The 13,359-nt window shown below is 42.6% G+C and overlaps 1 protein-coding gene across 2 annotated transcripts in view; it reads left to right on the forward strand.

Moving 5' to 3' along the window:
- Positions 1-730: 730 nt before the first annotated feature.
- Positions 731-13,359, forward strand: part of LOC127005791 (talin-2-like) — a 170,707-nt gene continuing 158,078 nt past the window's right edge. The window contains exons 1-2 of one of the 2 annotated variants that reach the window (XM_050874898.1): positions 731-782; positions 12,047-12,075. The gene's annotated coding sequence lies outside the window, so the exon portion shown is untranslated. Of the gene's footprint in view, positions 783-1,051; positions 1,167-12,046; positions 12,076-13,359 lie in introns of those variants that run through there. The other variant, XM_050874897.1, reaches the window with a different exon arrangement.

Raw genomic sequence — 13,359 nt, forward strand, 5'->3', positions numbered from 1 at the left:
GGATGTCCTTGAAACTTTATCTCTTCCACTCCCACCTTGACTTCTTCCCAGATAACCTCGGAGACATCAGTGACGAGCACGGTGACAGGTTTCAGCAGGACATTGCCATGATGGAGGGCAGGTATCAAGGCTGATTCAGTCCCAGTATGATGCGACCACTGCTGGGTGCTGCACCGCGAAGAGAATCATCTAAACAAGCGGAAAAGCGAAGTTCAGAAGTATTTATAGAACTTTACTGATTACTAATAAAATTCGCACTGAATTTACATATTTTTGTATCACAAATCATCGCAGGATTATCTGTGTCTACCTCAGTATATGAAATAACAAAGCTGAAACGAGTTATGACGTATTGAATGTTTCAGCAGTATGATATTCGAGAAACCTGGTCCGACAGCAGAAAATGAATATCAGAATTAAAATCAGTGCTATGTAATTAGTTAGGGACACATTCATGTAAGAGAACCATTCTGGTTATTGACCAGTGTTATCCGAAATAAAAGTTACAATGAAAATACTGGAACAAAGCTGTTACTCATAAAAAGTTTTCTTTGGCAAGCTCCTCTTAGCAGGCAGAATACTGTTTCAATTATAATGTTTAATTTGTGGTGAATGATCTGTCTAATTTTGTTTGTTCAAATAAATAAGAACGAATGGAAATAATTGCAACAATGAGGTCGTGAGTGGCCGCTAAGGTGAAGGCGTGACGTCACGGACCTGTATCAACAACACGTGACGTCATCGACAGCGGGACGGGACGGGACGGGACCTTCTGCCGCAAGGTAACTAATTTCGCCCTCATACTGAGCCTCTGGCCAGGACACAGCCGAGCCGCTAGCCAGGAACACGCGTGAACACCTTACGCACGCCTGTGTGCCTGCCCGGGGCCGTGGGTGGCGAGGAAGGCTGCCAATATTTATAGTGTCGCCGTGTGTGCTCCGTTGTGGCGGGGGACGAGGTGCCGCTATCTATTTCCTGCCTCGCCTTATCTCCGCCGCTCTGCCACGCCCTCACGGAACATGCCACGTTAATGCGTCTCACTTTAATGCCCCTCGCCTTAGTTGTACCTGGTGAGGCTCCGAATAAAGGTGTATTTCCGTGTGTCTGCGCCCTGCCCTGGGTAGTGGATCACCTGAATTAATACATCCCTCGGCCCAGCCCGGAAGGTATTGCTACAAGGCCATCTAAAAAAAAAGAGAGAACATTTTGGGGATAATATTGAAGAGGGGGCAGCCACCTCTTGCAAAGTTAATACATGGATTTTTTTTTTTTTTCTCCCCTGAATTCAGTGCAGTAACAATTGACTTCCAGAAAAAGGAAGGGGGGTTGAGGGGGGCGAAGCCTTTCCATTAGGGGGATCGTTGGGGCAAAGGCTACCTGTTGAGGGGGTCGAGGGGTTAGGTAGGTTACGTTAGTTTGTTAGTTTGTTTAGTTTAAGTTTATCCAGGATGCGGTGTGGGCCGATGGAAATACACAGCGCGAAACAGGACAGGGTGGTGGCAGGGGTGGTCCATTACGCGGGCCGGTGGTAATGGGTGGGAGCGGGGCTGCGACGGGTGCACCTCAGTCATTGAAATGTCAGTTATTGTCCGGAAAAAATACTGTCTCCTTAATAAGAAACCTTGTCCAGAAATAAGCAGTCAGTGTCTTAAAATTAGTAGGCTACCCTCTCTTCAATAATCCCCCATTAGGGTATTCAGAGGCTCAAGCTGTTTCCATACCCCTTCTTAAGAAATGTGGATGAGGTGTGAGTTCTTATAACCTCCTCTTGTGGTCTTATTTGGTGCTCACGAGAGGATATGTTTGATTATAATAGTATCACCTGGTTTAGGGAGACTGGCTAGCTTATGCATGAAGTTTAGGTTTAGATTGTACCAAAAATTGGGTGAGAACCCCCTACCCTGGGACACAGAGCCAGTGTGACATCTGGGTTAACACTGTTCACCTTTCCCTGGTTTCACCAGGTACCTATATATTGACCAACCCAAAAGAAAGGATGAACAACTGGATGAGCTGCGTGCTAACTGCCCAGGCTGGGATTCGAACCAAGGGCCAAGGATTCATAGCTAGGCACACTATTCACTATTCCACAGAGGCGCGTAACAGAGAGGCAACCCACAAATTTGTAGAAGTCAAGGTTGACAGAAAACTATGTAGAGCATTTGCTGATGAAGCAGGATGGATTACACTATCATGAGACAGTGAAATTGACAGTGTTGGGAAAGTGCGTTATCCTGTAGGGGATTATGATTAGACAAAGACTTATTTTATTTAAGTGCTGATATCTCATTTCCCATATAACCAACTGCTCTTATGTTGTTATTTATGTATTCTACTAACCTTCAAATCATCATCATCAAACTTACTGGAAAACTATAGAAAAGCATAGAGATTAAAACAAGTGACAGGAAAAGCACTTGGTAAGTAAGAAACGAGATATTGTCATATTAACAAAACAAATCATAACCAATCACTATATTTCTTATGTATATCTAATTGATAGAATTATACATATGAAAATGCAGCCCTGCGATATTGAAGTTGTCGGACACGCAAATCCCTGTAGGTGGGGGGGTGAGTCCAACGAGACAGTGGATCAGCTGTGCACGACAAAAATGGTGCTCCACACAACATCTACCCCACAATATTCTCACAGCAGCTCTTGCAGGTGACCCTTTACTGAAAGCAGCAATGGTGTTGAATAAAACATTCACAGAAGGCAAGATGCAGAAAAGGTGACACCGTCAATGCTCATATAACTATGACATCTTTTTACAAACACTGGTGCCCGCCCCACACGACTCCTGAGCCCATTCGGTTAAAACTGACATCTTGACACAACTTGTTGCCTCAGTTGCACAATGTTGCATCTTTGTTTCTATTGAGCAGAGGCCAGGTTTGAACTCATTAAAGTATTGTTTATTACACAAACAAATTTCATTAAACAGCCAAGCAATTTATTTCCAATTGTGGCAGTAGCTGAATGAGGCAGAACTGACAGCAGCCATATGCAAATGGAAAATATATTTGGAAATGTCACTATGGGTCTGTATGTTTGTTTATGAATAATTGATGAATACTAAGTGAAGGCTTTACTGTTGAGTAGTCACCTGTGGCATACTGTTGAGTGTCTTGATGTTCATTGTGGTAATGGACAATGCCACAAAAGAGTGAAGAAGAGGAGATGCTTGGGAGCCATTTTATGTGGACAATTTGGTGTTCACAGCTGAGACAAAGGAAGAGGTTGCAGTAATGTTTAGGAACTGGCAGCAAGCAATGGAGGAGAAAGACTTAAAGGTGAATATAGATAAAGCCAAGATGATGGTGACAGGTGAGATGAAAAATGTACTGGCAGAAAAATGCTCCTGTGGGGTGTGAGACTTGTGTCTGTGTATGAAGTGGTGCTAACAGAGGTGTTTAGGGTTGAGGCCCCATAATAGATTGATTGACCTTCAGTGTCAAACATACATCAATCTCTGGAGAATGACCAAGAGACAAAACTCAGGGATAAATGTGTTTTCCCCCTGCACTAGAATATCATCTTTTGCATAATAGAGACTGTTAACCTAAACCTATGCCTAAAAGACCTCATTGGGAAGCAATATGAGCTCTGTTCTGGTTTATAAAGATGAGACTTCATACCAACAGCTTTGTACCCTTGCCACCGACAGGCTGGTGATCAGATAGAAGACTATGAAGGTTGTTGTTATGGGTCTCCTGCTACAGATGGCAATAGATCTGCAGTGCCATTCTCAGGTGGAAGAAGCCATTTGTTGCCAGTAGCTCTCCATGAAGGGGAATGTGAGACATGTTAGTCACCCTATGGAGGACCCCGAACCTTTATGTGGAGACAACAGAGACTATTAGAGACCCACACCCTCCACTCCATCTTCTCACCTCTTCTGACCTGCCAGGCCACCACAATATGGTTCCGAGCCCTGGCCCAAACCCAACCTAAGCAACGAATGATTGTGTCCTATCAGCCCCACTCAATACCCTCTGTCATGGCCTTTTCATGTCTGCAGTTGTACCATTTTGAGAAGCAGACCATCCTAGGACTTGCCTGAATGCTGAAGGCAGTGCTGGGAACCACTATCAACACTGATCTTCTTTTTGTAAGAGTGAAACAAGTGTGTGACAGAGATGCACCACATCCCAACAAGACTCTTGCCACCTCTCCACAACACAGCATCCACCTCCTTTTCAACACTACCATGGACCAAGATAAGCCTGCTGTTGGCCTTCCCACCACTTTCACTTTAGATGACTTGCTCTTTCTGCTCCTCCCAGTCACTGAGTCTTTACAAAAAGAGATTGACTCTTGCTATGACTGCTTCTCAGGTCTACCTCCTCCCTTCTGGCTAAATGAAGTAATTCTTAAGTAAACTACTCCTCTGAATGTACAGCAGCACCACTGGCAGGCTACAACTAAAGTCTATCACCTACTCTGGAGGTGGGCAAACTTCAAGAAATTCAGTGCCTTACATAGCTATGTCAGGAGTGGCAGAGCTGAAGTAGTGTAGATGGAAGAGATGATGGAGTAATAGGAAAGGTGAAGCAGTTTTGTTATATGGGAGACATCTTGAACAGTGAGGGTGGAGTGGCAGAGCAGCCAGAAGAAAAGTATCAACAGCATGGAAAAAGTTGATAGAAATACGTGTCTGGATCACTGATGAATAGAGCTGTCCTATTGGAGAATAGAGACAAGGTATCTGATACTTGTATTTTATCTGTGCTGTTACATGGAGCAGAGGCATGGGCTCTGATAAGGAAATGTGAGGATTAACTGATAAAATACTGCAGGTTGAGGTAGCTCTATTATCTGGAGGGATGGTGTACATAGTGCAGCAAAAGCAAAAGGATGCAGAGCTGTACTCTCAGGATCAGGTGAAGATGGTTTGAACATGTGAAGACACAAGATCGAGGCACTAGGTAGAGTGTCAGGCATCAAAGTGACTAGTCGTAGACCATGACAGACCAAAGAAGATATGGAGGAATGTGTGGAGGAGGACTTAGCCAATCCTTATGTTAATGAGGAAGCACTTCATAACAAAAGAACATAAGGAGTCTGCAAGAGGCTGGAGAGGCAGTTGGAGGATGGTCATTGGGCATATATTCATTCATTCATTCATCTTTGACACCTGCTCCTTGGAGCTCCCACCAGGGGATGGCCACGGCAGAAGAGTTTCCATCTCTCTCTATCCAGACACTCCCTCCTTGCCTGCTCAAAGTTTCCCATGGATCTTTCACCCCTCTCCCTGACATACTCCTGCACCCTATCTCTACATTGGGCATAATATAACCTGGTAATAACATTAAGAAAATTATAAAAAAAAACCAGATGGTGATGATGATGTTGGATAGGATGACTGTGTTTTTGTCATTACCTTGGTACAATGACCAACAATTTGACCCAATTCATTCTTTGTAATGCTCATGCAGACTAAATGATCACATGAAGTCATAAATTGATGGCTTTGGTAGCATTTTTCTTCGTTAAATCATGGAGAAGAAAACCCACAGAGGTTGACAAAATTTTATTCTAAGCAAGTTTTGTAGACCATTACTGTTCTCTTTAGTCGACATAAATGACAACTTAGTGTCATACAAGCTGCTTATATGCACACCCACTAACTTGAGAACTCCAAACGTGATCAATTTAGCTCTCTCACATTCACACATACACACCCACCCACAGATACATGCACACACACAGTGCAGTGTTTAACTTGCTTGGCTCACAACCGAAAGGTCTCAGGCTTGATTCGCAGACATAGGGCCAGTTTCACAGCTCCCCATGATCGGTTAGTAAGCTCCCAAACCAATACCAGAGCCTTCGAAATTTTCTTGTATAGGGTCTGGTGTTTATAGTTCACAAATCTGATGAAACTATACAGGAAAAGTCTTGTGTATTTAGTGTGGCATCGAAGATCTCACCATTTTGGATTGTATGGGATTCTATAGTTTGGTTTGGGCTGTTACGAAGACACTGTGTTGGACTGTGAAACCGGCTCATAGTGAGTCCTGCCTTCTGTGTGTGTGTGTGTGTGATTTGGATACTGCAGTAGTTAGCCTCCCTATCCCCCCAGCAGTAATGAGTGCCAGGTATCAGTGGTGAGTTGTGTGCCACTCCATGCTGTGTGTCACTGCTAAAAAGTGAATGATGTAATGATGAAATCCCTAGACCTTCAGACATGGGACACGTAATCTCTTGGCTCAGACCTGAAAGATATGAATAAGTGACAAGTAGATAACACACACACACACACACACACACGGCCCAGTAGCTCAATGGATAGAGCGTCTGCCTCACAACTAAAAGGACCAGGGTTCGTTTCCCCGGCCGGGTGGAGATAAATTGGGTTTATCGTCTTTCACGTGTAGCCCCTGTTTACCTAGCAGTGAGTAGGTACGCGACGTCAGGCAAAGAGTTGTGACCTCGTTGTCGTGGTGTGTTGTGTGTGAGTGGTCTCAGCCCTACCCAAAGATCGGTACTATGAGCTTTGTGCTCTTCCATATGGGAATGGCTGGTTGTCTCGAGAGAGACCTGCAGGAGACTAAGAGGTGAATTACACACACACACACACACACACACACACACACACACACACACACATGGTGGATGGAGTGTCCAGCTATGTGAGTTTATTTGCAGATGATGCAAAACTATTGAGACATGTGAATAATGTGAAGGACTGTGAGGCATTACAAAGAGACTGGATAGAATATGGAAGTGGAGTGGTACATGGCAGGTGGAGTTCAACCTTTGGAAATGTAAAAAAATGGAGTTTGTTAGGAGTGGCAGAAGATGCAAATATGATTACAAGATGGGAAGTGAGACAGTATGTAGAGGAGTAGAGGAAAAAGATTTGGGAGTGACTATCTCAGAGAACATGTCACCGGACAAACACATCAACAGGATAACGGGACAAACTCTGAATTTGCTGAGGAACATAAGGACGGCATTTGTGTACTTGGATGAGGAGATGATGAGGAAAATAATAGTGACAATGATAAGGTCAAGGTTGGAGTATGCAGCAGTGGTCTGGTCTCCTCATGAAAAGAAAAACATAAAGAAGCCGAAAAGAGTGCAGAGAGTGGCAACTAAGATGGTACCGGAACTTCGAGACCGGACTTATGAGGAGAAACTAAATAGCATGGGGCTCACAACCCTGGAAAGAAGAAGAGAAAGAGGAGATCTGATAGCGGTGTACAGGGTGGCGAACGGAGTGGAGTGTATGGAAAGAGAGGACCTGTGTGTGTGGAACGAGAGAGAAGCAAGAGGACATGGAAAGAAGTTGAGGGCAACCACGCGTAGGAGAGATGTGAAAAAGTTTAGCTTCCCAAATAGAAGCATTGAGCTATAGAATAGACTGGAGGAGGAGGTGGTTTGTGCAAGAAACATTCATGATTTTAAGGGAAAGTTGGATAAGAGTGGATATGGAGACGGGACGGTGCGAGCATAGCTTTTTTCCCATATGTCACAACTAGGTAAATACACACACACACACACACACACACACTACTCCATAGCTCACTGGTTAAAAGCTCTGATCTACCAGGCTTTACAGCCTGGCAAGCAGAGGTTCGAGCCCCGCTCAGGACTGGATTTCTCCGGTGACAAGGAGTGGTTACTGTCCCCCCTTGAGTAAAGGGGATGGGGTGTGTGGTGTGTGAAGGTCCTGGCATTTCCCAGAGATTGACTATAATGAGCTTGCTCTTGCCTGGAGGGTATTTGGTGGTGATTGTGAGTTCAACTCGTGATCAGGCTGTGGTGAATCACACACACACACACACACACACAAACACACACAAGAGCTCCCTAGTGTAATGGTTGGCATGCTCACCTGACAAACAAGAGGTTCCAAATTTGATTCCCAGGCGGAGTGAAGATGGATGCGTGTTATGCACCTGAAAGGTGCCCTGTGCATTATTATCCAGATCCAGATTCTCCTTTAATCCTTGCCCCCTGCCCACCCAGCAGTGAATTGTTACTGGGTATCAGTCAGGAGTTGTGTCATTCCTCCTGGGTGTGTGTGGGTGTGAGGCCAGCCTTTCCAGAGATCTCTCACTGGTGAGAGTTTTTATTCAGCAAGGGTACTGGCTGGCGATCACGAGTCTTGCATGGTCAGACAATGGTGAATTACCACACACACACATCACAGGTCTAGCATGTGGTCAGACCATGGTAAATTTATTGCCTTAAAATCCACTTGTTCATCTAAACATAAAATAATATTAAGTATTATTCATCCATAATATACGTAGTTGAATTTTCCACACTATTGTAGTTGTGTATCAAAGTAGAGTTCCCAGCATGTTTACATTGTGTTGGTCAGTTTCTTTTATGCAAGATGTAATGTCAGCTTTCATTAGAGTATCAGTCATCTCATTAGGTCCTAGAACACTGCTTACATCTGAAAGATCTCAGACAGCCAGGAATAATCCAGGTAGCTTTTTCTTTACTGTAACTTCTGTTAACTGCAGGCAGTTTATCAAAGGAGTCATAACCCCACCGTTCAACACTACTGCTCAGTGTAGGTAATAAGATGTTTGGAATGTGAATGATGATTAATATGATAGTAAGCAGCTGCCATGGGATGAAACCCATTTTTTCAGCTAATGCAAAATGGTAGTAAGCATCTGCAATGGGATGAAGCCAAGCTTCCTTTTAGCTAAACTAGCCCTTTATGATCGTGGAATTTCAGTAGGCAAAGAATTTTAGGAAGTAAAATGGAAAAGATCACTTGTAAGAGTAGAAAAGTTTGGCAAACTTAGAAGTTTCAGAATATAGGTACCACAAGAATAGAATTGTGTGCATTGTAAAGATTGGTACCCGTGGTGAGGTGTTGTAGCTTGAACAGCTGTAATTCTGCAGCTGGTGGGTAGGATATAGCCCAGCTGTTCATTCTTCCTTATAGGTCAGGAAGTAAAATGGTACCATGGGAACTTGTGGGAGTCAGTGTTGAAACCAGAATTCCTTGTAGTATAAGAGATTGTACCATAGATCAAAAGAATAAAATGCCACTTTGATATCATGGTAAATACACGTATGTAACTAAAATAAGGAAATGGAAATAAAAGCATTAGATATTGATTACTGTGCCACTGCTATTAATTTTCAGTTTTGCTGTATTACCATTACATTGTGGTTGTTGACGGTCTGAGGTCCGAGTCAAGTGAATCACATGTCACCAAGTCTTTGTAGAAGATATTACTACTACTGACTATACATTTAGTAATTGATGGCAACAACTGAATCTCTTTAAAATATTGATGGCGCTGCCACATGTTCCCCTCACATTAAATAACACTCACTGATGAATGCGTTGGGTGGATAACATTGGCCACTAGCTCTATGCTTGGGAACAGTACCAATTTTGATTTTGATTGTGCTGTCAAGAGGTCAGATGGCCACAGTATTTCCACAAGGGTACACTGCCCTGTACAACACCTATTGTTTCTTTCAGTAACTCCTTTACCTACCTTTCCTCTCCTTCCGTCCTCACTCCCCAGCACATTTTCCACTCGGTCCTCTCTCCATCCTCAGGGCTATGAAACTTTGATTGCAATAAAATTTGTTTTATGTTATCTGTTGATTTCAGAAACATACAGTGGTAATGTGAAAAAATCCACTTGTCAATCATTGGTGTGAGTGCCCAGTGACTTGCAAACACACATAAGGATATATGGAGACTGCATTAGACCAGTGGCATACATATGGTAGCTCTATGGAACCTGTTATTAACCGTTGCCATGCTTGTTAATATAACTATCTAACCTTTATTTGAAACTTTCAGTTGTATTTTTTGCTAACCATGTCACTGCTTAATTCTATTCCTCGGTGATTTCACTTATTCACATATACGAAAGGATATAATTGCTGTATAATAAACATTTAAGCCCTTAAACTTAAATTAAACTTAAAGCAATATATTATGGTACAATTTCAGATAGTGCATATTGTAATAGAAGCATGTCACCTTTTCCTCTGTGATGCAGCTTGCAGAACCCATTATGAAAAGAAATGCCTCTGTGGTGCAGTGGTTAGCATCCCTAACTATGAATCTGCAGGCCTGGGTTCAAATCCCAGTCTGGGCAGTCGGCGTGCAGCACACCCAGCTGTTCTTCCTTCCCTTCAGATGGATGGATAAATGGGTACCTGCAGAAACCTGGGAAGATAAACTGTGGTAACCCCTGTGTTACGCTGGTCCTGTGCCAGGGTAATGATTCTCTCCCACCACAGGCTCAGAGGGTCAATTAACAAGACAGGGATGAGCACTGCTGCCACGCACAGCAATAGTGTATGCTCCAAACTTTACCAATTTTACTTTTTTATTACTTGTTTAAGAAATAAATTCCAGTTTTAGATAAGATAACTTTTCTCCACATGGAATGAGTTTGTATCAAAATAATATATACAGTATTTTTGATTTGTTACGTTAAATGTCTAATTATTTTTGTTCATCATTAAACACACCCACACACACAAAAAAATCGATGAATAAAATATAAACTTCAGTTTCATCATAACCATTAGGATACCTCATTGGTACATGCTGTTATATTTCCAACCGTGGTATAGATATTATGACAGGATGTTTGGTAACAGTATTGCACAACCCTCTTGCCTCACAGTGGATAATCCAAGAGGTAAATTAGAGCAGTGGAAAATTTAAGATAATAGTAGTATAGTCGATTCACCCAAGTCTGAAGTGAGCATTATCGTGCGCTGGCAACCTGCTGTCTTACGGCGTGTCCGATTTCGTGGATGCTGTATTCCAGCCCACGCATAGTAAAGAATCGTCACTCGTCAGTGTCAATAATATGCAGGCAGCAATAACAAATGCCGTCAATTATAGTCGATTTTGGGTTAAAAAAATATCAGCAATGTCGGATATTGCTTCCAGCTTCAAGGCTGTCTAATAATTATGATCAGCGAACTTGTAAATTAACAAAACAGCTCTTTGCGACATTACTAATATCCTTTAACTCATAATCGACTATATATAACTGGCGGTGTTTGTTATTGCTGCCTGCATATTATTGACACTGACCACTGTTTGCTATGCGTCGGCTAGCTTACGGTATCCACGAAATCGGACAACCGTGTGACAGCACATTGCCAGCGCACGATAATGCTCACTTCAGACTTAGCTGAACCGACTATACGTAGAAGTAGTGATAATAATAACAACAATAACAATAATAATACAAATTATCATTATTTTTATTATTATTTTTATTAAATTATTATTATTATTATTATTATTATTATATGTAAAAATAATGATGATAAAAAATGTAGTTTTAATATAATAACTCAGTTTTAGTGTTTGAGCTGCCTATGATAATAACATTAATACTAATGATATTTCTAATAATATAACTATTGAATAATAATAATAATATTATTATTATTATTATTATTATTATTATTATTATTATTATTATTAGCTATTATTACTGGTATTTTTATTATCATGTATAGATAAATTTAAAAATATTTACATTTTTATTATTATTTTGTTATAATAACATGTGTGCGACCTCAGTTTTCAAACTTTAAAACTTGTAATGAATAATGCACTTTTGGTACACACACACACACACACACACACACACACACACACACACACACACACACACACACACACACACACACTCTCTCTCTCTCTCTCTCTCTCTCTCTCTCTCTCTCTCTCTCTCTCTCTCTCTCTCTCTCTCTCTCTCTCTCTCAACACACACACACACACACACACACACACACACACACACACACACACACACACACACACACACACAGTTCTCTCTCTCTCTCTCTCTCTCTCTCTCTCTCTCTCTCTCTCTCTCTCTCTCTCTCTCTCTCTCTCTCAACACACACACACACACACACACACACACACACACACACACACACACACACACACACTAATGAATATTGACGGACTTAAGGTAAACTATGCTCGGTAATTTGCTCAAGAGAGCCTAATTTCTTTCCCGTAATGCAAACGTATGCGCTCATCAAGTCCTCGTTTCTTTGCAGGGGGATGCCGTGCGCTGCGTGAGCCGAAGGTAAGCAAGCCTTCTCCTGCATGGTGATGATGTTAGTATATCATATTTTTTGCTTGCTGCTTGTCTCAAATCGGGGAATCAATTGTATATTATTTACATTAAAACACGCCTGAGGAACACACACAAGATCTGAAGGAAAGTGCTAGAAAATGTTATGAAACCTCCTGCAAACAGTTATCTTATCTTCATTCACTATCTTCAGAATCATTGTATCCAACCACACGGCTATTAGTCTTTAGCTCTACCAACAATTCTTTTTTCTCAGCCTCCTTAAATCATATTAACATTTTTTTTTTTTTTTTTTTACGTCTTCGCCTATTGCGCCGGTAGGCTTGCTTGAGGGGCCTGGATGGTAGTCAGCCCCAGCCCGTCATGGCGCAGGCAAGTGTTTATAGTGGCGCCATCTTCTCTTGTATGCTTTTAAGTGCCATATTTTTGCCCATTTTATCTTTGTATGTGAAAAAACTAACCCAGCTTGTACCGGCGCGTGTATTGCTTCATTGGCTGGGTGTGGAAACGATCGACTTATTTTGTTATTTATTTAATCCGACACTGATATCCATTTCTTGTCTGTGCTCTAGGGAGGGTTTACGGACTCGACGTTGTGTGTGTGTGTGTGTCGGCCGTCACATTAGTCACTTTACATTCTCCTCGATCTCAGTTTCGGTTCTGTCTCTGGTAATGTTTGCGTACGTATACATTGCCCATGACTCACAATGCTCTTCTGTGCTTCTCCCGGCCCCCCCTCCCGTCATAAAACTCATCTGTGCCTCCCTTACCTCACCGCCCTCCTTCCCGTCACCGTCTCACGTCTTCACCTTTCATCGGCCAGGTCGCGTCGCCCTCCTCCGACAGCCTCGAGGAAGGACGACACGCGTCTCTCAATTAGCCCTTTGTTGGCCGTAAGTCCGCGTCGCCGGGGAAGCCGAGTCGACGACGGGCAATCAATCAAAGAAAGCCAGTGGGCCTAAGGAACGGCTGTTAATTACTCCTCAGATAAGGGGAGACGCGCGAGGGATTGAGGGGTGCATCTACTTCAGGCCGAGACGTGTGTGTGTGTGTGTGTGTGTGTGTGTCTGTGTGTGTGTGTGTGTGTGCGCGCGCGCGTGTGTGTGTGTGTGTGTGTGTGTGTGTGTGTGTGTGTTAAAGGACGCAGACCAAGGACAAACCAAAACTAAATATAAAAAAAGTCCCTTCAGTTTGCTTCTCCACCCCAAAATACGATGCCAAAAAAAGGAGTTGATAAATTTAGTTCCAAAGGTGTCTGATACTCCCATCTTGAAT

This window comes from Eriocheir sinensis, chromosome 31 (assembly GCF_024679095.1).
Source record: "Eriocheir sinensis breed Jianghai 21 chromosome 31, ASM2467909v1, whole genome shotgun sequence".
In the NCBI taxonomy this organism is placed as follows: domain Eukaryota; kingdom Metazoa; phylum Arthropoda; class Malacostraca; order Decapoda; family Varunidae; genus Eriocheir; species Eriocheir sinensis.